The following is a 19273-nucleotide window of genomic DNA, read 5'->3' as shown; positions in this document are numbered from 1 at the left end:
TAAAGAGTGGAATTTATTGTATTACAATTGTACTCTGAGAGATTGTTTCTCTAGAACACGAACAAAGATCCAGTAAGTAAGCATATAGTGATCTGTGAACTAAATTGAGTTCTATCATTTAAAATAAAGAGTTTTGTTGTAAAAACTTGTGTTTTTTTCCCCTCTCCTATTACTGAGGCTTTAGCATTTTTGAATTTGGGATAGGGTTTTATTTTGTTGTTGTCATTCATTTTTTCAGTCATGTTTAACTTTCTTCAGATAAGTCTATTTGACTCCAGGTCCTGTACTTTATCCACTGTACCACCAAAGTACCCATTAATTACCACAAATATTTACAATTAACACCAAAGGCCAGTTTATCTAGTCAACACCCTCACATTTTGTAGGTGAATAAATGAGAGAAGTGAAGTGGCTTCATAAAAGTAATAAGTAGCAGAGACATAATTCATCACAAATGCAGCAGTCCTATATACACAGGCACATATACATATATGTATATACAGCAATAATGCCTATAACCTTTATATTAAGAAACACAATTCAGGTATTTAACATGATTGTTTTTAAAGAAGAAATAATCATACAACACAGAACACTGGGAATAATTTTGAATTTTAGAGTCTAAGGGATCTGGATTTGAATACTCTACCAGTTTGAACATGGGCAAATTAACAAATCTCAATTTCCCCCATTATACATGAGAGCAGTGAATGGCTAAGCTATGCTGAATGTATGTAAAGTATTTTGCAAAAGTGCTTTTCTCTTGAAAAAAGAAATAAAAATAAGCTATTATTATTATGCATTGATATTATCTCTCCAAACTATACCCAGAAAAAATCATCTGTGAAGAAAATCACATTGTAATAAAACAACTTGAGAGATAACAGCTCTGTATCAAACCACATCAGGCTGCTAGGTGATACAATGTATAGAGTACCTGGCACACAGTCAAAAAGATCTGAGTTCAAATGTGGTAACAGACACTAGTTGTGTGACCCTGTATAAGTCATTTAACTGTTTATCTCACTTTCCTCATATCTAAAATGAATTGGAGGAGGAAATGGCCAACTACACCAAGAAAACCCCATGGGATCACAAACAGTTGAAAAGACTGAACAATAGCATTTTAATTAAATTATTAATCTGGTCTCCTTTTGTTGGACAGAATGGCTGGTGGGACTTTTGAGAGGGGATACTCTTTACATTGTTTCACTGAGTGGATGAAGCCTGCCATTTTTAGTTACCTTTTTGAACATAAAATAATATACTTAGCAAGTATAAAAACATCAACTCTCATCCTTTTGGAATGTTCTTTACATTATATAGCAAAGAGTTCTTTATATTATAGGTTTGGGGTTTGTACTCTTAATTATGAGTCATGCCTAATGTGTTCTGAACTCAATATATATGGCAAATGTGAAAAATATCAGTCCTTTTTTTGGAGCATTATATCTAACAGGTCTTTATGGATTTTGAATTTATATTCTGAATATGAGTCACACTTAGATATTCTATACTCAGTAAGTCAAAATGGATCTAAGAACTGTGGATGAAAAATTATCATGCTTTGTACCTTTGGAATTGTTTTATCTAACAGGCTTTTACATTGATTATATTACATTAGAATTTGGATTCTTGTTATGAATGACTCCTAGATATCTTGAACTCCATACTTCTTTTCCATTTTGAATTTGAGTGGGGGTGGAGAGAGAGAGAGAGAGAGAGAGAGAGGGAGAAGAAGAAGAAGGAGGAGGAGGAGGAGGAGGAGGAGGAGGAGGAGGAGGAGGGAGAGAAGGGGGAGGAGGGACAATAGGTGAGAGAAAGGAGAACCTTAACCTTAATATTAGCAGTGAATGGTTCTTAGATTATAGCGGATTGAATTTTTTTTTTTGAGGTCAGAGAATTTGCTGTTTTATGTCATCAGATCCTAGCATATTGGAAATATATCCTATGGCTCAGCTGTGGCAGCCCAGACCAAAAAAATGCTATGTATTTGTTTTCTCTATCAGATATCAATCAGAATGCTATTTGTTCTTTCTATCCTGATATGCCAGTCACTGGTGGCTGTGTGGGTGGCTGTGTGGAGATAGAATAATTTTACTCCTCAAAATGGCAAAAGCACTTTTCAAACATTTCTGTTAAAAATCATATACATATTGCAAATATTTCCATACTAAGGGATCATAGATTTAGAGCAGGAACAAACTTTGAGGCCATTAAATCCAATATTTTCATTTTTACAGATGAGGAAACTGAGATTCTCTGATAGGTTAAGTGATATATGCCAGTAGTACCACATAGCTAGTGGGTGTCAGAGATGAAATTTGAACTCTTCCTTACTTTTATTTGTGCACTTAATTCACTATGCTGCATTGAAGGAATATTAGACAAGAAATACAAAGATTTGGAGCTAAATCTTAGAACTTTTCCTCATTAGCTATGTGACTACATACAAATCACTTGGTGATCTTTGAGCCTGGTTCCATGGGGCACTTTAGATTGTGTAGTGGAAAGAGCACTGGGCAACGCCTTTGGCCCAAGGTTGTTATGAGAATCAAGTGAGATAATTCTAGTCAAGCACTAGTACATAGTAGGCATCTAATAAATGTTTACTTTGTCCCCTTAACCCCAAATAAGAATAATTGATACAAGAACTAGTGGATTCTCTTTGCTTGGCCTCAGAATGCAGAGCTTTGCATAAGGGGAGGAAGTCTAGGCTACATGAATGGAGCCATTCCATCCATGTAGGAGGAAGTGCTACCCTTTCTGTTACCATTTTCGAGCAGAGTCTCCACAACTTTTTGTTGAATGTTGGAGAGGGAATTCTTGTTAAAATATGGGTATATTGGAAGGCCAGTCTTATGGCATCAGGACTACCACTTAAAAGGCATACTTACAATCATGAGATGGAGTGTCTTTTGTAAGGAACAGTAAGAAGACCATTATCACTGGATTATAGAATATGTGTGTATGGGGGTGAGGGGGGGGAGGCTTAAGGTAAAAGTATAAGAAAACTAGAAAAGTAGAAAGTGATCAGGTTGTGAAGAATTTTAAATATCAAACAAATGAGTTTTATTTGGTCCTAGAAGTAATAGGGAGCCAAAGGATTCGCTGAGGAAGATGATTTAGGAAGATCTCCTTGACTATTTAGCAGAGAGTAGATTACAGTGGGATGAAGTTTAAGTAGAGCAAAATGACTTATTGCAATAATACAGGCATGAAATACTGAGGGATTGAACCAGGATAAAGAGAAGAGGATTGATAAGGGTCAGATGAATGCTCAGTGAATAAGAGTACTAGTCCTGGAGTCAAAAGAACTGAATTCCACTTTGACCTCAGATACCGTTATGCCTTCCTATTCTGGGGTGTTAGGAATGCAGTACCCCCTACAATCTGTTTAAAAACTTTTGGCCCTACTTTGGTATTCAGAGAAGTCAGAATTTTTTCTTTTTTTCTGGAGTATTTATAGTATCCCATTGTAAAATTTGGGTTAAGTATTTGATCATATAATTGTGGAACTATGTATAGAAGAATTGTACGTATTTAACATATATTGGATTACTTGCCATCTAGGGGAGGGAGTGGGGGGAAGAAAGGGAGAAAAAATTTGAATCACAAGGTTTGGCTAGGGTGAATGTTGAAAACTATCTATGCATGTGTTTTGAAAATAAAAGCTTTATATTTAAAAAGTATTTGGTCATATGATCCATGTCATCTATAGGGTTCACAGAATCTTTCCCAAATCCCCATTTCATTCATGCATCCCTGTGATATATTGAAACCATGATGAGGAAAGTTACTATGTGGGAGGGCTAACTGTACTTTGTAGGTAAGCCATTTGCCTCAGTTTCCTCATCTGTAAAATGGTAATAATAATAATAATAATAGCACATATCTCCCAGAGTTACTATGGAAATCAGATGAAATGATCTCTATATAACATTTAGTATAGTCCTGGTACATAGAAGTTATTATATAAATGCTAGCCATCATTAATATGTATACAGAGATATAGTGAAGGTAGAAATGAAGGTAGAATTTGGAATCTTTATGATATTGTTAAATACTTAAAATTTTATCAGTAACAACAGAAAACGTATTTTTATTCTTGTAATTATGTATGCCTCACAGTCTCCCTTTCTACAATCATGAAACTTCTTTTGGACTCTCTACATGGCTAATATTTTTCTTACCTTAACTCAGGCTCTGTTATGCTTGGATCTGTATGGCACCAAATGTAGGTCACTTTTCAAGACTATGCTCTGGGAATCATTTAAGTTAGGTTGATACAGTACAGGAAACCGTCATAGACAAGGAAATAAAAGTTGAAATCTTTAAATGGGAAGTGAAATTTAACTGTAAAAAATGCACAGAGGTGAGAGATGGAATGTATGTATTAGTTTTGGTGATTAGGTCACTTTGGCAGACATAGAGAATATGTGAAGGGGGGATATTGTGGTATCAGTCATGAAGGAGAGGTTGGAACCAGTTTGTTGAAGAGCTTTATATGTTTAGCAGGTTTATTTTTTATATAACCTGGAAACCTTTGGAATTTTTTGAGCAGGGAAATACCATGAACAGATTTGGACTTTAGGGATAATATTTTGGCAGTAGGATGGATTAAAGAGAGGGAGGGAGGAAGGGAGAAGAAGGGAGGGAAAAAGGGAAATAGGAGGGAGGGAAGGAAGAGGGAGACAGAGAAAGAGAGAAGGGAGGGAGAGAGAAAGAAGGAGGAAACAGAAGACAGAGATCTAATACAGGGAAGCTAATAATTAGCTTATTTTAATAGGCTAGGTACCAGATAATGAGAGGCAGATAGAAAAATGGTTGGGGTGTGATCAGGGAGAAGGCAAAGATTGAGTTAATACTTCTTGATATCACCATCACGGACAACTATTCTTAAATGCCTTTATTAAACCATAACTAACCTTCTATCAGTCTCTCTCTCTCTCTGCTTTATTATTCAGGCAAGACTTGACAGTCAATTGGACAAATAGATTGAGGAAAATTGAGAAGTTGAGAATAACTTCCATTATGAAAACCTGAGTGACTACCATGATGGTATAATGCCTTCAACAGAAATAGTGAAGTTATTAAAGAGGGGATAATGACTTCTGTTTTAGACTATTCAGTTTGAGCTATCTTTAGGATAAGTAGAATAAGTTTCCCAATAGGCAGTTAATTGGCTGGAGCTCCTCAGAGAGAAATCTAAAGTTAACTATATAGACATGATCTTTCAACTATTGAGAATTGAAGATAAGACCAGGTTAAAATATGAGAAAAAAGAGAGAATGAGAGAGAAGAAAGAAGAAGGAAATGGGAAACATTTCACCATTTAACCCTTTTGCCTTAGTTTACTCATCTGTAAAATGAGCAGGAGAAATAATAAACTGCTCCAGCATCCTTGCCAAGAAAGCCCAAAATGGGGCCTCACAGGAGGAGGAGGAAAAAAAGAAAAAAAAGAAGAAAAAGAAGGTGATGGTGATGATGAGGAGGATGACGACTATGACTGAGAGTAGTACTTTGGGAGTACTCCTATGAGTTAGACTTGAAGAGTAAAACTAAAGAAGGATCAGATAAGTAAGAGGATACTCAAGAGAGCAGTGATGGAATAACCCAGAAAAGAGAAAATATCTAAGAAAAGGTCGTCATCAGAAGTCAAAGGTCAAAAAGGCCTCAGAAAAGATCACTGGATTGAACAATTGAGAGAGAATTGGTAATTTTTGGAAGGAGGGTTTTCATTTGCTAGACTGAAAAAAGTTGAGCAGCACAGAGTTGTGAAAGGGAGGAGAAAACTTGAGAGAATGGCAGGATTTTTGTTTTCTTTAAAAGAGAGGGAAAAAATGGTTTGTGTATTTGTAGGAAACAGGGAACTACTGAAAATTAGAAAGGGACTGATTGGTAGGGAGTGTCTGTCAAAGGAGATGTTTGGGATTGAAAACAAGTATATGTAAGTACTGGTAGACTTGATGAGAAAAGCTACTTTCTTTTTCATTAGATATAGGAGTAAAAAAAAATGATTTTTTTAACCAAGAAATTTTGAAATGTAAAAAGAGAGGGAAAAGAGTTTTGCTAAAAATAACTTCTGTTTTTTTAAGTAAAATTAATTTTTTGGGGGAAGTCCTCAGCTGAGAGAATTGAAGGGAAGGGATGATATGGAAAGCTTGAGGAGGGAAGGGAAGATTTGGGATGGAGAATGCAGTATAGACTTATTAGGCAGAAGAAAAAGGATTACCTCAGGGCAGTGAGACCTCAGTTGGGAATAGATAACACATTTGTAATGGATCCAGTCAATTAGGTTGCTTGCCTTCCTTCCCTATGCTACCACTATTCAGCAATAAGTGTTGGTAGGAAGCAGCAGTGAAATAAGGAAAAAAGAAATAGTAAAAATTGGAGTAATCTTGAACAGGTTTAATATAGAACTTTGGTGTTAGCAAGGACCTTGGGCACACCAATTAATCCAACCCCCTCCACTTGAGAGATGGAAATACTGAGATCCATAGAGATCAATCATTCTATTCAGGGTCACATAGCTAGTGTAGGTACTTGGAGTAAAAAAAAGTTTCATGGTCCAGAATGGTAAATTTCTAAGACTTGGAACATAATGATAACTGACATAAATCGCTTTAAATTTGCAAAATGCTTTAAATACATTATGTTGTGTGATTTTCATAATTACTCTGTAAGATGAGGAGGGAGGGAAGGTAAAGATTTGGAAGGCAGGAGGGAGAGTAGGTTATGGTTCGGGCATCCATTGAGGGATAGAGAGACTGGAAGAATCAATAAAGATGAAGACTAGTTTTAGGAATAATGAAGCATAAAGAGAGATGGATGGAATGATAAGAAGGTATGGCCTAATAAAGGCATTTAAGAACAGTTGTAGATAATGCTGAGATTAAGGGGTATGTCCATTTCAGTCTGAGTTAAGATTGGGAATTTGAGAGACCATGAAGTTATAGGAGGGAAGATCTTCTGTGGGTGTAGGGCAGGGCAGTCAGTGTTAAGTTGGAGATATCTAAGACCCTTTTTAAAACCAAAGCTTTATTTATTCAATTGTCTGATTGCTTCTCCTTTCTCTCTTTTGCTTTCTTTTTTGACTTCTTTTCCTTATCTTCACTTGCCTCCTCATTATTTCTATATAATTGAATAGAATTGAAATATATTTCTATTATTATATATGAGCAAGAAGAGAGAAAAGATAAAGAGATAAAAGCTATTCAATATTACTTTTGTTGAGAGAAGATATAAACTATTTGTTTTTATGTATTTGTGTTTTGTATGAATTTTATTCTTCTGTGCTAATTTAAGAATGCTGGACTGGAGTCCAGAAGATCTGAGTTCAGATTCTGTCTTGGGTACTTAAATTAGCTGTGTGTAACCCTGGCATGCTGCTTAACTTCCCTTCTTCCTTTAGAGTTAAGGAAAAAATGAGGTAACATATATAAAGCACTTAGCAAACCTAAAAGCTGTTCTCAATATAAATGTGACTCCATGCCATGCTATTAGTGTTTTATTGTGTCTCAATCTCAAATGTAAAAATGAAAATAATTTTAAAAAACTTCAATAATATACCTTCTCTAGCCGTTCTTTTATTTTTGTAAAGATGGAAACATAATTGACATAGTAATTATTCAATAAACTCTTATTAAGTGGCTACTTATGTGCTAGGTACTGTGCTAATCTCTGAATAGGGTTGTCTTTTTTTTTTTTTAACACTTTGTTCTTCAGTTGTTTTAGTCATATTCTACTCTGAGGCAAACAGGGTTAAGTGATTTGCCCAGTTACACAGCTAATCAGTGTCTGAGGCTCAATTTGAATTCAAGTAGAAGAGACCTAACATGCTATTTACTCTTTGTGACATCTACCTGCCATGCCCCTTTTTAAAGAAAATACTATCTATATTTATATATCAACTTTTCTGAGCTGATGATAAAACAATGACAAGAACCTTTTGAAATAATATCTTCTGCTTGGGGTAGCCTCCTAACTGGTCTGTCTCCCTGCCTCCAAGTCTCTTCCTTACTGTAATTCATATTGCACATAGCTGCCAAAGGGATTTTTCTAAAGCTCAAGTCTGATATTATTACCCTACTCTATATACTATATACTCCAAAGGTTGTCTCTGAAATTAAATTCTATTGGGCTTTCAAATAAAGCCTTTTTACAACTTGATCTCAGTCTAACTTTCCTGCCTTTTTCTTCATTATTCTCCTTTCTGTGCTTTGTGCTGCCATCACATCAGTCTTCTTGTTTCTCAACATCACACTTCATCTCCTGCCTATGTGTACTTTTCCCAAACCATATCCCAGGTTTGGGATGCCTCCTTCCCTCTGTACTGCTGTCTTTCAAAATCCCTTGTTTCTTACAAAAGCAAGCTAAGACTTCACTTTTCCCATGAAGCATATCCTGTGCATCTGCTAGTACTTCCCACATCTGCCCCCCTGCCCCCATCAGTTACTTTGTACTTATTTCACATATATGTGTAGATAGTTATAGATATCTATATCTACATATATGTACAGATGGGCAGGTTCCTTTTTGGGTATATATGCATATGTATGTATTTATACATATGTGTATATATAGACACACGTGCATTTGTCTTATTTCCATTGAAAGAATGTAAGCTCTTTGAGATTAGGGGCTGTTTAGGTTTTGTCTTTAATCCTCAGAATGTGTGTATGAAAGAGAGAAAGGGAAAGAGAATGAGAGGAAAAAGGGAGAGAGAGATTGTGGCAAAAGATGAGGTTGGGGTGGAGAGGAAGAGAAGGAAGAAGAAGGAAGAAGGCAGGCAGGGAGGCAGAGAGAAATTTTAGAGGAGAGTAGTTGTCTTTTCCCATTTAGTAAATCCCTTTTCTTGATGTAAATAACGAGGAACAATAAAATGAATGGGAATGTATTTGGTCAGTTATTTCCAAAACATTTTCTGTAAAATTCTGTGGTGAGTCTATTTGTTTCATGTTGTATTGTGAATTTGTCAAAATAAAACTATTGTGAGCTTGCTTCAATTTAAACAATAATATCTGTTGGTAATATTTATTTACTTCTTTGATGAATAATACTATCTTATTAAACAGTAGACTTGTGAAGTGCTTTTTACAAATATCAAGTCTGTTTTGAACTCACAGCTATCCTGAAAGATCAGCAGTACAGTTCTGATTCTTATTTTACTGCTCAAAAAATTGACTAGTAAATACCAGCAGTTAGAAATTGATCAAAAAAAAAAAAAAAAAAAAAAAAAAGAAGAAGAAGTTGATCATGGGGCTTTCTTGTCTCTCAGTGTCATTTCCACTAAGCTGCATGTTTTCCTTTCTTTAGGAAGGGATAATTTGATACATTTTGTATCATAAATACAAAAACGTTCATTTTCATTTCACTCTAAAAGAGTGACCTTACTCAATCCAGAATTTTTGTGAGGTCAGGGAATGAATTAATTTTTTGAATTATAATTATAATATGGATAGATCTTATATAATTGGATTTTGGGAATGCCTCATCTTTTGTGTATTTCAGAATTGTAGACAGTAATAAAGCTTGCTTTGTAACAGATGAGTGATATTTTTTCTCATTCTGGGGAAGAAAGGGAACCAGATTTGAGTCCTGGGTGAATTCCATGCTGTATAATCCTTTTTCACTATCCCCATTCCTCCCAAGACAAATAGAGATGAGAGAGTGGGAGAGAACTTAGAATTTCAAATGAAAACAATGTGATTGTCTGGAAAAAAAAAAAAAAACTTTTTCAGGTCACAACACATGCTTGAATTGAGTCCAAGTTTTATGGCAGATAGAAGATATGCATAGATTTTAATCTCCCCTTCACTCCCCATCTCCCCTTTTCTGACCAGAGTTTGGGTTTGGAATTGACATAGTATATAAAGAAATTGTTGATATTCTTCCATTCCTAAATTGTGAACAATTTCAAAATTTTCTCCCTATTGATGGTGCTAACCATTCAGATGGTTGTCTCCTTTATAAAAAAAAGCTAATCTTTGGAAGAGTTTTTCCACAGTACAAAGCAGGAGGCATTATTTTGAAAGTTGTATGCAGGTTTTTGTGTACTTTCCCTTTTCTAAGAATAATGTTCACATCCATCCTGTGAAATGTAGGCTTTACCATCATGATTATCTTCATTTTTTTTTTTTTTAGATCAATACTCAGGGTGATAGGGTAGAGTAGAGAAATACCTTACAGATCAATCTACTTTAGATGTTCTTAACCTGTTAGATGTCCTGGAGCCTTTTGTCAGTCAGGCAAGGCCTGTGCTCCTCTTCTCATAATAATATTCAAATAAAATTTTAATAATAAGATTTCTGAGGAAACCAAAAGTTAGTTAAAATAACTATGTCCTTCATTCCTCTTACTGTTTCCCTGATGCCCTAAAATTTGTTTCCACATCCCAGATTAAGAATTGCTGATCTAGTCCAACATTTTGCTATTCATCTCAATGAAGCTGCAGATCTTTTTCTTTTCTTTTTTTTTTTTTTTTAATTTAGCATCTTTTTTGATTGTTGTTCAGTTGTTTCAGTCATGACTCCATAACTCCAGAGACTCCAACTCTTCGTGGCCCCATTTTGGGTTTTCTTGGCAAGGATGCTGGAGCAGTTTATTATTTCTCCTGCTCATTTTACAGATGAGTAAACTAAGGCAAAAGGGTTAAATATCGTGCGCAGAGCCCTACAGTTAGTAGATCTGAGATGAGGATATTAAAATATAAAGAGGAAAATAACTTGAATAAGCATTATATTATTGTATTCCTTTTCTCATGTGTTAGGTACTGATGAGACAAGGACAAATAATAGTTCCTTCCTTGCAGAAATTTATATTCTGTAGTGTTAGCCTAGGCTCCCATGTGGGCCCCAGTTCCCAGCACTTAAGAACTCTGAGCTCCTTACTCCGTTCAGTGTCTTCCCCATTACAGTGTGCTATGATTGAACACAGCTGGTTGTCACTCTCTGTAAATTTGAAGCTATTTTATTTACTTTCTGCAAATTTCTTAGCACCTCTCACCATAAATCTCTGAGTTCTTTGAGGAAAATGTCATTTTAACCTCAAAGGTTAATGCTAACTTTATTTTGCTTATTTGATAACTTTTGCCTCAATCTTTTCTTTGCTCTAAGTAGACTTTTCTCTTAAGTGCTCACTCTATTGGCCATCCCCACCCTTACTTCTCATTTTAACCTCAATTTAAGAACTCTTACTGAGACAGTGTTCATCTGTAGACAAACTTTCTTTCTATATAATTTTAATACTCTTTCCAATTAAACCCACTTCATCCTATTTCCATGAAAAAAAATTTCTTCAAAAATCTGTTTCCGAACAAACATTTTTTATTTGATCTTTCTTATCCACAAAATAACACAGATCCCTAAACTATAACTTGACTTTCCTGAACCCTGATTGACATTCAATGGTCCCTATATATTTTAAAAATATTTTTCTTTTTTATTGCAAACTTGTTTATCAACAAACATTTCAATTTACAAGAAAGAAACAAGAAGGCTTATTTAAGAAACTGGGAACTTAGTAGGTTTTGAAAAAAAAAATCTAACTACCTGTACTTGTATTTATCAAATTTAAGGTAGAAAATAAAACTGCTTTATGTATATGTCTGTCTCCTATGTATTATAAAGAAAATATTTTATTAATTTTTTTGAGCTGCTATCACTTTTACTGACTTTCTCCTGCGCCTAATCCCCATCAAAGAGTTAGAAGCTTTCCTTGAATGGAAAACTCTGTCATCTTCTTTCCCCTATTCCCCTTCTCCCCAAAGAGCCATGTCTGAGAATGTTCATCTCATTCTACAACTTGAGTCCAGCACTGGTCAAGATATAGGAGGCATATCTGATCATCAGGCTTTTCAGGACACTGTGACACTGTGGTTCTGAGCAGAGTTCTGAGGTCTTTGAGAGTTGCATTTCTTTCTGTTACTGCTACCATCTTCTAAGTTATTCTACTTCTAGTCCTTTTACTCCATCAGTTTGTGTACATTTGTTTCCAGGTTTCTCTGAATCTGTCATCTTTTTTCATTTTTCATGGCACTATAAAATTCCATTTTCTTCCTAAGTCACAGTTTATTTAGTTTTGTCCCAATTGATGGATTTCTTTTTTGTTTCCAGCATTTGCCTACCATAAAAGTACTGCTCTAATACTCTTTTCAAAGGGTTCTTTTTTCCCCTATCCTAGATCTTTCTCACATATATGTTTAATAATAGTATCACAGAGGCAAAAGATATGAACAGTTCAGAGACTTGGGGGGCTTAATTGTAAATATTTTTTAACCTAGATTTGCTTATTAAAAAGATGCTATTTTGGCAGCTAGTTTGCTAAATTGATGGAGCATGAAAATATCTGCATTTGAATCTTGCCTCAGATACTTATTAGCTTTGTAAGCTTGAGCAAGTCATTTATGTGTCTGTGTTCTCATTTGTAAAATGGGTATAATGATAACACTTGAATCTTATTTTTATGAGGATCAAATCAATTGACATGTCAAGGGCTTTGTAAAATTTACAGTGAAATAAATGCTAATATAATCATCACCACCATCATCATAATCATCATTACTGTTTTCAACTAGTTCTGACAAATTGGGCACAACTAGGGGTATAGATCAAGTTAATTTGGTGGAAGTATTAAGAATCAGTTTGGGCTGAAAGAAAAACTAGAGTAAAGGAAACTTGACCAAAGAATTCTGAAAACAAGTTTCCCACTTGTACAGTTCATTGCCTGTAATATTATGAAGTACTTAATAAATGCTAGTTGACTAAATATATAATTTCTCAAAGAGAGGGTCACTATGTTTTGGTCTTAAGTACCCATTTATAAATCCCTAGGTTCTAAGTACCTAAATTAGATTTTTTCACAATTCTGAAGAGATTGCTATATTACTTGCATACAAGTTACAACCATTTCCTATTTGCTGTTTCTAAAGTTTTACTAATTTTCTTACTACAGTCTTGGGAAGATATTAGTAAATTTGTCAAGATAGAGAGAAGATGATTTATCTATATTAGCTAAGCAGGGAAACTTTTTGATGCCTTGTTTTTTACATTACAGTCATTTTTCTACCCAGCTCCTCTAGATTACACTCATGCTTGTATTTAGAAAACTAAAGAAAAATAACTAATAGAAAATTTTGGCACAGTTTATGATATTCTGTCATGGTAGTCCCCCACCTTCTCCCTGTCATTAGAGAATACACCCCTGAATGCATCTTGAATTAGTTAAATGGGACAGTGTCAGTCCCTCTTCCACTTATGAGCTGTTCAGATACTTGATGTTTGCTGTCATAACTCCCAAAGTTTTCTTGGCTTTTATTTGTTTTTGTTTTGTGTTGTGTTGTTTTGTTTTTGGTTGGGAAGAAAGAGGAGGTAGTTTCTAGGTTCCCACAGTGGATGATAGAACTCAGAACTTGGAATAAATAATACCTGAGTTCAAATCTTTCCTTAGGCACTTCCCAGCTGATTGATCCTGGAAGAATCACTTAATCTCTTTCTGCTTCAGATTCCTTATCTGTAAAATAGGGATAATGGCATCTACCTCAAGGTTGTTAAGAGAATCAAACATCAAACTATAAAAGTACTTTGAAATCATCATTGTAATGATGGTGATGATGATGGCTAACCTCAGTTCTTTTTAACTATTGATTATATGGCATTATTTTAAGCCCTCTTATTATCTTGACTACATTTTTCTGGTCATGGGCCAACTGTAAAATGTTTTTAGAATGTATAATCTAATACTGAACAAAGTATTCCAGATGTGATTTGACTTGGAAAAGTATAGTACCTTTTTTTTTTTTTTAAAGCATTTTCCTCCCGTTTTATTCTGTAGAAGAAAATGATATATGGAAGCTTGTGTTTTTAAAAATGATCTTATAGATCTTTACTGAGTGGTGTATTTCATTCTGTACATAGAATGCCATTTGTAATTGTCCATCAGCGTTTGGTTTGATTTCCCATCCCCCCATCATAATTCTTAATAAGCTCAAGAGACAACTCTAGTGCTATATAAAATATAAATGATGACTGCTAAGTGGATGAGAATTTAGACTGTCATCTTAATTTAATAACAAATTTACCTTCATTTATAGCATAAATATAAATAAGGTTATATTCAGGATTGAAATTATTAATGTAAATATTTGAAAGGGATTGGAATAATGAACTTGCCATCAGGAGACTTAAGTTCAAATTTTAGCTGATGCTTATTAGAAGTGTGACTTAAGGGAAATTCCTTTACTTCTGAACCTCAGTTGTGAAATGGGGACTATTAATAATATCACTCCTGTTTACCTCAAAAGATCCTTTGGGGAGAAAGCATTTTATAAAACTAAAAATACTGTATTAATCAGAGCTGATGTGTACATGTGACATTCAAATATGGTATCAGTTAATCTCTCATTTCTTATTTCTCTAATATTCTCTTTGAGTATTAAGTGGGTGAGGCACTTGAAAAAAAACAATTATGGATGTTTCTAAGATAAACATTTTTAGATGAATACAATTGTGTTACTGCTAAACAGTGAATTTAGTTTAACAGCAATTGGAAACGGTTTTTTAATTTTCTCATGTGAGGAACAACTGCTTATTAGGTTAGGACCTCAGCTTCTTCAGAATTAGCATTCTCTGTGTGTATATGAATGCATAAATTTCTCAGTTTTTGATGTATCTATATATATATATATGTATACATTTATGTCTACTAGCATTTAAAATGAGTGTGTGTTTGTGTGTGTATACAGTCATGTACACAAGCCTTCATAAGAAAGGCAGTTTGTTATAGTGGTATATTTGTATATAACAAATGTACATAGTCAAACAAAACAGATTCTCATATATAATGGCACTGTCCAAATCTATTTGGCTCATTATCCATATTAGTTCATTATTTGTTATAAGATGGATAGGATGTTTGTTGTTTGGTCCTTAATCATGATTAACTATTGCATTGGTCAATTCTTGAGACTTTGAAATTTTGTATTTTTACATTGTTTTATAAATTGTATAATTTTCCCCCCTGGTTCTTAATTCCCTCTGCATCAGTCCATGTTTCTCTAAAGCTCTTTCTTTAACTTTGTATAATATAATAGTATTCCATTACAATTCATTTGTTCAGCTGGTTGGTGAATACCCCTTAGTTTCTAAATTTTTTGTCACTGGAAAAAGAGTTGTTTTAAATATATATATATATATATATATATATATATATATATATTTTAATATGTGGAGTACCTTTCCTCTTTAATCTCTTTGGGGTATAGGGCTAATAGTGGTATTGCTGGGTCAAAGTGTATTTCTGTACAGTTTAGTAAACTTTTTGGCATAGTTCCAAATTGCTTTTCAGAAAACCTTGGCTAATTCGTGGTTGGATAAACAATTCACTAATGTGCCTATTTTCCTGTAGGCCCTTCAAGGTCATTTCCCCCTCTTTTTTTGGGGCGGGGGGATCAATTTTACTGATCTGATGAGTGTGTGGTAATTTGTTTTAGTGTGCATTTTTCTGGTTGGTCATTTGGAGCATTTTTAAAAAAAATATGGTTGTGTTAACTTGAATTTATTCCCAGAGAACTGTCTTTGACCATTTACCAACTGGAAAATGGCTCTTATTTTTATAAACTTGGTTTAATTGTGCAAATATTGAGAATCAAGGCCTTTATCAGAAAAGCTTGCTATAAAAAATGTATTCTTGGTTTTCCATTTTCATTCTAATTTCGGCTGCATTAGTTTTTTTTTTTTTTTTTTTTTTTTTTTTTTTTGTGTAAACCCTTTTTAATGTCATATAATTAAAATTATTAATCTTACTTCCTAAGATCCTCTCTATCTCTTGTTTGGCTATAAACTCTTCTCTGACTTATTTCTTGATCTGACAGGTATATTTTCCCCATGCTCCTTTGATTTACTTATAATATCAACTTTTATATTTAAATCATTTGCTTATTTTGACCTCTTCTAGATTTATAGTGTGACATGTTGGTCCATACATGTTTTTTGCCAAACTACTTTCTAATTTTTGTCAAATGTTGACTTCTTATTCAAACAACAGATTATTATGATCATTTGTTATTGTTACCTGATTTATTTCACTGAAGGGGTTTGCATTAATGTTCAAAGTATTTTCAGATAGAGCTATATTTTAGCAGCAGATGCTTCAATCACCTTGTCCTGTTTTGTCCCCCTTAACTCCAAACCCTATATTTTGTTTCCATCATTTGAACAGAGGATCATTATAGCTTGTATGGGTAGGCCATTGAAGTCAGATTTGATATAAATTTGATCTGAGATTACCTTTTATCCCTGAGTTATAGGTGAAGAGTGACACAGGAGAATCACTATTCTGTTTCTAACAAACAACTTATCACAACTATCACTTCATTATATTAATGTAGAGAAGGGTATGAATTTAAGAGCTGTTTGGAAAGTAGAATAGACTGTACTTATAAATGCTGGTTTTTAACATTAAAAGGAATTAGAAGGGAACATGTTTTTTGGTTTTTTTTTTTTTTTTTACACCTCTACTTTAAATAGATTCCCCATACTAAGTTATCAGATAAATGGTTATTCAATTTTTTTATGGAAGACAACTAGTGAATGAACCCTTATCTCCATTTTGGGATACCTCTAATTGTTAAGGAATTTTTCCTCTGAGCAAACTGTTTAAATTTTCATTTTTGCCATTTCTACCTATTTGTTTTTAGTTTTCTTTGAGGCCAAAGAGAAAAAAATTTGGATTTTGGGGGGTGAAGAGGCAGGTAATGAGTGAAACTCAAGATTCATGAATTGTTCTTAAGTTTGCAAATTTCAGTAATCAGAATCATGATAACCTATTGATAATCATGATATCAACAGAAACAAACAAAAGTTTTGAAAGGTGTCCAAAGGCAAAAAATGAATCAGTTCTGTTTTGGAGATAATGAATTTAAGATGTTCATGTACCATCTGGATTTAGGGTTCTAGATGGAAATTGGCCCATTTGAAATTGTATTTCAGCTCTTTAGGGCCAGGATTTTAGAGATAGATATACTGATTTAGCTGTTTTTGTTTGGTCATTGATCTGATAGAAGATCACTGAAAAAGAGTCTAGATTCTGGAATTCTTCAACTTTTTTTTGTGAACTCCTTTGGAAGTCTAGTAAAGTTTATGTAACCTTTCCCAGAGTAATATTTTTAAATGAATGATGTAGAACATGTATTTTTTTTAACAAAGAAAAAATAGTAAAACCAAAAAGTGATTATGGCCCCCAAGTTAAGAATGTTTGTTATCAAATGGGAGAATAGGGAGAATAGTAGCTGTTGTAATACATAGGTGAATAGTATCCAGGAGCTCAGTGATTATCCAGAAACAGAAATTGAGAAAGAACAAATAAGAGGAAAATCTTAAGAATCAAAACCAAGGAAAGAGGAATATCTAGAAAGATGTCAAAAGCTATAAACAGGTCAAGAAAAATAAGAACTGAGAAAAAGTCATTGGATGTAGCACTTGAGAGATTATTGGCAACTTTGTAAAAATCAGTTGCAATTAAGTAGTGGATTTTAAAGTTTGCAAGGTATTAAGAAGTGGATGGGCAGCGAGGAAGGAAAATCTGCCATCAGATAGAAATGTTTTTTCTTGGAAGTCTGGTTAAAAACGAAAGTTTTAGAAAATAGTTTCAGAAGAAGGTGGGATCCATCAAGTTTTTGTTGTTGTTGTTGTTGTTGTTATTGTTGTTGTTTTAGGATGGAGGAAGCATTGGTGAGCTTGTAGGCAAGACAGAAAATGCCAGTGCATAGGAAAGAATAAAGATGAAACAGGGAGTGATAAAAAATGGACAACCTCCTGGAGAAGAGTTGGGAGGCATTTAGGGTTAGATTTTTAAGAGCTCAAGTAGAGAGATTTGCCTTGCCAGAGTATAGTTACTATTTTTTTCTTTTTTAAATTATAGCTTTTCATTGACAAAATATATGCATGTGTAATTTTTCAACATTGACCCTTGCTTCTGTTCCAACTTTTCCCCTTCTTCCCTCCCCCTTCTCCCCTAAATGGTAAGAAAAACAAAAATGTAAGCAAACAACAACAGAAAGAGTGAGAATGCTATGTTGTGGTCCACACTCATTTCCTAGTGTTCTTTCTCTGGGTGTAGCTGATTCTTTTCATCCCTGGTTAAATAGAACTGATTAGTATCCTCTCATCGTTGAAGAGAGCCACTTCCATCAGAATTGATCATTGTATAGTATTGTTGAAGTGTGTATAATGAATGATCTCCTGGTTCTGCGCATTTCACTTACCATCAGTTCATGTAAGTCTCTCCAAATCTCTCTGTATTAATCCTGCTGGTCATTTCTTACAGAACAATAATATTCTGTAACATTCATATACCACAGTTTACTCAGCCATTCTCTAGTTGATGGGCATCCATCCATCCATTCAATTTCCAGCCACTACAAAAAGGGCTGACACAAGCATTTTTGCCCGCATGGATCCCTTCCCCTTCTTTAATATCTCTAAGCCCAGTAGTTACTACTATTTTTAAGGTGGTAGCAAATGAGGAGTGAATAGAAGATGTCACATAGGAATATTGAATTAATTGAAAGAAGAGTTTACATATTCAGGGAATGTGTACTATTGGAATCAATTCTGTAACATGGGAGATGCTGACAAAAGGACTATCAAACTCATCAGAGAAAGTGCTATATTCTATGAGAGAAGCAGTAGCTCCGAGAAACGTGAAATAATGTGAACTGCACCAACTTAGAAACATCTCCACTCAAAACTGTTCACACGAACTGTTTGTGTGTAACCTGTGGTCAAGTATTCTCAACTTGTGTTGGTCTGCTTAGTCATAGTTGGGCATATTGTGATGTCATTTTGGTCCTCTTAAAGAACAATTAACAACCAAGTATGTGTCAGAGTGGATAGAAAAGATATCCTTGAAGTCAGAAATACTTAGATTTCTGGTCTTTCTGATGATTAGACATCTCATTACTTTAGGAAAAAAGTGAATAGATGCGATTGACCTGAATTGGAGGTGAGAATATCATACATGGATAAGATTATAGCCTAGAAAATAAATACATGTTTTTGAATGATGATGAAGAAGAAAATACACTTACTAGGCACTTACTTTAAGCCAGGGACTCTGCTAAGTGCTGGGAATGCAAAGAAAAGCAAAAGACAATTTTTGTTTTTGGAGTGATCTCAGACTAATGAGGGAGATAACAAATAATTATGTACAAGTAAGATACGTTGGAAATAAGACAAGGTGGCAGGACTAGTAGTAAGGGAGCATCAGGAAAATT

At 34.2% G+C, this 19273-nt stretch overlaps 1 protein-coding gene across 9 annotated transcripts in view; it reads left to right on the top strand.

Moving 5' to 3' along the window:
* The window catches only part of RUNX1T1 (RUNX1 partner transcriptional co-repressor 1), a 172122-nt gene that overhangs the window by 75387 nt on the left and 77462 nt on the right, over positions 1-19273 (top strand). Inside the window, exon 1 of one of the 9 annotated variants that reach the window (XM_031946978.1) lies at positions 18485-19002. The exons of the other annotated variants lie outside the window; for them this stretch is intronic. The gene's annotated coding sequence lies outside the window, so the exon portion shown is untranslated. Of the gene's footprint in view, positions 1-18484; positions 19003-19273 lie in introns of those variants that run through there. 9 annotated transcript variants of the gene reach the window in all.

Source organism: Sarcophilus harrisii, chromosome 1, assembly GCF_902635505.1.
Source record: "Sarcophilus harrisii chromosome 1, mSarHar1.11, whole genome shotgun sequence".
In the NCBI taxonomy this organism is placed as follows: domain Eukaryota; kingdom Metazoa; phylum Chordata; class Mammalia; order Dasyuromorphia; family Dasyuridae; genus Sarcophilus; species Sarcophilus harrisii.
The sequence above is the reverse complement of the archived record's forward strand: the minus strand, read 5'-3'. Positions and strand labels throughout refer to the sequence as shown.